The sequence below is a fragment of the Quercus robur genome, chromosome 12, assembly GCF_932294415.1.
Source record: "Quercus robur chromosome 12, dhQueRobu3.1, whole genome shotgun sequence".
Lineage (NCBI taxonomy): Eukaryota > Viridiplantae > Streptophyta > Magnoliopsida > Fagales > Fagaceae > Quercus > Quercus robur.
Window position 1 is genome coordinate 30,583,560 of NC_065545.1, and position 4,011 is coordinate 30,587,570.

Sequence of the window (4,011 nt, forward strand, 5' to 3'; positions counted from 1 at the left end):
TATAATTTATTGGTGTAAAATGAAATGTCAAAAGTCAACTTTTAGATCGTACGTTTCAGAATTTGACATAATTGATGTGGAATGAACGGACGGTACAAGCAATTACATTTTTTGATCAAATTAAATGAATCCCATTTATTTATTTATTTATTTTGTTTAAGAGAGAACTGCAGTGGTGGGTAGTTGGGTAATTGTAAAGTGCAATTTTTATTTATTTATTTATTTTGTTTAAGAGAAATAGAAATTGATGCCAAGCAGATTTTTGGGGTGAAGAAACACTTAGATACTGTTTTTGAGAAGAATTGCACAAAACACCTAGAAAACAATGACCAAATAGGCTCTAAATTTCCAAGACGACACACTAGACAGGTAGAATACCCTTTTTTAACATTGAACAGCAAGAAAATCAAGGAGAAATGAGAACCTAAATTTTTAATGTAGAAATAAAAGCTACCAAACCAGCGACTAACCAGCCTAAAGAAATGCCTTGAGTTCCAGCTAACCTATCCAGGGATTGCACTGATTTCTCTTTGAAAGATTTATCAAAGCCCTTACATCCTACACATGACAACTACAATGATTTTTCCATAGGTACGAGTTATCTAATAAGTAATATAGGACATGTAAAGTTGAAGAAACATGCAGATAAACAAGGGAAGCTTGAAGTCACAATCAAAGGAAATATGGTAAATAATCAATGTATTCAAAAGTTGCCATTTGTTCAAGGATTAGAAGGGCAGAAATCACTCAAATACCATTCTCAATAAAGTCAAAGTTTAAATAAAAGATCTTGTAAAGAAGTAAGACCTTAAAGAGATGGAAACTGCTGAAGAGGTTAAAATTGAACAAACAAAATATAAAAAACTTAATGCAAAGACAAAGTATATAAAGGCCCAAGCGTGTTATTCCCAAGCTCATGTTGCATGTTAAAGCATCTGAGGTAGCAAGGTTTATTGCTTACACCAATTTTTCAAGATATTGATTTTGTCATACCTAAAAAGATTAATAATTTAGTTGAAATGGTGGGTGTATCATTATCATCATTGCTACCTCAGACAAAGAAAAGAAAGAAAGAAATTTAAATTCAATCTTTTCATATAATGTCAAGGATGCACTTCAAGAAACCAAGATTCTTTTTTACTTCAACACTTCAAAGCTCAATGATTAGTTTTTTCCAACCAGGGAAGAATTACTTAAGCAATGAGAAGTCAATATAATTTTGAATTTATTTTAATTGTCAAGAGCAATTATATAATTTTTTTACTTACTTGACATGGGTCCATGGGGTCTTATTTTGGGGTTTGACTATTTTATTGGGTTTTATTTGTGAGTTTAGTTCTAAAGTTTGAGCTTATTTATCAAAGCCCAAGTAGTCCAAATCTTATTAGGGCTGGGTATTAGTCATCTCTTTATATGGATGTAATGCTTTCTATTCTATAGCAAAGAAGAACAAGTTTTCTAAATTTTCATAAGTTATGAAACTTTGTTTGAGATTTGTGTGATACAACCTTCTCTAAGGTGTGATGCCAAGGAAATCCTAAGTGCGATGCCTAGAATCTTATTGTTTTCCTTTTTTGTTTCTTAAATTCTCAGCAACTTAAAACCTTACAAACACACATTGGTTGTCTCCTTTCAAACCCTAAAACCCAAAACTTCTAAACCCTAAATCACTCACCATCAAACAACCCCAAATACCCCATTAAGAACCAAACACAGTTAATGGCTTACTGTTTACAATCCTGGAACAGCAACCCAACTCTCAAAATTTTCTCTTCATTTCATTCCAAGTCCTTCTATTTCTTTTTACCATTAGAAGCCCTATCTTCCTTACTATTTTCTAGCCTTTTTCCCACCAAAACCAAAGCTTAAATTCCAAGTAGTCCAGAACTGCCAAACCTAATTTGGCTATATTACTCTTTTTCCTACATCGTCCTCTCTATTTGCCATGAGATATGTTTGTAAATAGATAAGACTTAAATTAGCCACATCAATCATAAGGTTACAAGACTATAATATAATCAATGTTTTTATTGAACTTCAAGCCACGCACCATATTGATCCTCATAAATGGAAATTCAAAGTCTCTCTATCCCTCTTCCCCTATGTTGATTCGACCGTTGTTGCCAACATAAAATGTCTGTTTTCTAAAATATTCAACCACACCATTGAGGTGGCTAAATTTAGTCCGTCTAACTATACACAAATGATGCAGCAAGATCCGATCTTTTTAACTGGGCTTAGTCTTTTTCAATCCAAATGGAGAGGATCTCAATCCTTGCACTTGACCTTGCTAAGGTAGACTATCTTTACTTCACTACATCAATAAGTTCCATTCAACCAGAGTACGACACATGAATGCAGATCTGCTAGATGGAACATCCACCTGGTCTGCATAGTAAATGCTTCCACTCTAATATCATTTTTCAATACAACATCCCTTCTATGAGCAGCATGAGGGCATATGCCCTCCAAGCCAAGAAAGTACACCCAGTCTTTATCATTGACCTCAAACTCTCTTACCCAACCAATTTCATAACCTGATGATCTAATCTAATATCATTCCTGATCATCACATAGCAAGAGCCATAATTTGACATTCTCTTTCAAATAACTGACACACGCTCTACCGCAAGTGTAAATTGCAGCCCTAGAGTTCACAATTGCTTTTTACTAGAGTTTGGAGAACTTTATATAAACAAAAACTTAAGTAGAGCAGGAAATCAGAAAAAACAGCCAAAAGAAATGGAAAAGGTAACCTATTCAGCCAATTAATTATGCAGGAAATGTTGGCGTGAAAACAGAAATCTGAGGGAACATAATTAACCAAAGAGTTAAATACCCGCCCTTAAGAACCTTAACAGTAGTAAAGTAGTGGGAAGCAATTTTCAACCACAAGAAACTAATAAAAGCAGGTAAAGGAGAAAATAAAAACGGTCTGGAAAATAAAGATTGAACCAAGAAGAGTGGAAAATAAAGTCTCACCAAGTTTGGAGTATGTATTATCTTTGATATCATGAAAATTATAGAAGAAAGATCAGTACAGCCAGAAACACAGTAATAGAACACATAAAAAGAAGGAAAACGGGGAAATACCAAAGAAGAAAGAGAGAAAAAGGCAACCAAAAAAAAAAATTTGATGAAGGATGGAGATAGATTAAGGAGGAAGAAGCCACTAGGTTCAATTTTCCGAGCAGTCCAATCAAAACGGCAAAACCACTTGGATAAAAAACCAGCAATGTGAATGAAAGAAACCCTCCATCCAAATCAAGCCACACATAGAACAAACAATTATTGGGGGAATTTTAGGGAATATACTTACAGGATGGAATATCGTCTAATCATCTCAATGGTAGATGGATCTTTTGCTTGGCAACTGAAAAAACCATCGTGATATAAGCTCACTTTGGAAATGCCAGATTGGTACCAGCAGTCATACGTTCTATTCACCTAAAAGCAAGTTCACAAGTGTATAATTATCAACTATTCCAAGAGAAAAAAGAAAAAGAAAAAATAAAGATGGCTTAAACGTAGATACATAAAGCTTTGCAACCCCCTACCTTAAATTTATCTTTGGTCAACCACGCAGCACCAAAGTTAGGCCTGCAATTAAGAGGAAGGGCTTCATTTGGAGCTTCAGCAAACGCAAGCTGCGTCTGTCCCAAAGAATGATCTTTATACTCCACCTAAAATTGTTACAAAGAAATTTTGATACTGAGCAACGTAGTTACCTACATACATAAATATACGAATTCATACATATATTCAAATGCATGTACATACATATACACGCCCCAATGAGCTCTACCTCAAACAAGAAGTCCTCCACATGATAGAACAAAGTAAAGGGTATGTATGTATGTATAATTGATAGCTCAAACACTAAACTAAAGCAGCACTTGTTTTCAAAGGAAGTGGTTTTTATTTCAAAACAAACAATAAACGCCAGTATAGGAATAGGACAATGGAACATCTCAGTGAGATGAGTTAGTACTGATAATTAATAAAAACAAC

At 34.2% G+C, this 4,011-nt stretch overlaps 1 long non-coding RNA gene across 1 annotated transcript; it reads right to left on the reverse strand.

The window, feature by feature from the left end:
- Nucleotides 1-959: 959 nt before the first annotated feature.
- Nucleotides 960-3,680, reverse strand: LOC126709213 (uncharacterized). The gene is made up of 3 exons (XR_007649344.1): nucleotides 3,558-3,680; nucleotides 3,320-3,447; nucleotides 960-993 (listed from the first exon to the last, which is right to left on the reverse strand). It is a non-coding gene; the product is annotated as an uncharacterized LOC126709213 (long non-coding RNA).
- Nucleotides 3,681-4,011: the final 331 nt, after the last annotated feature.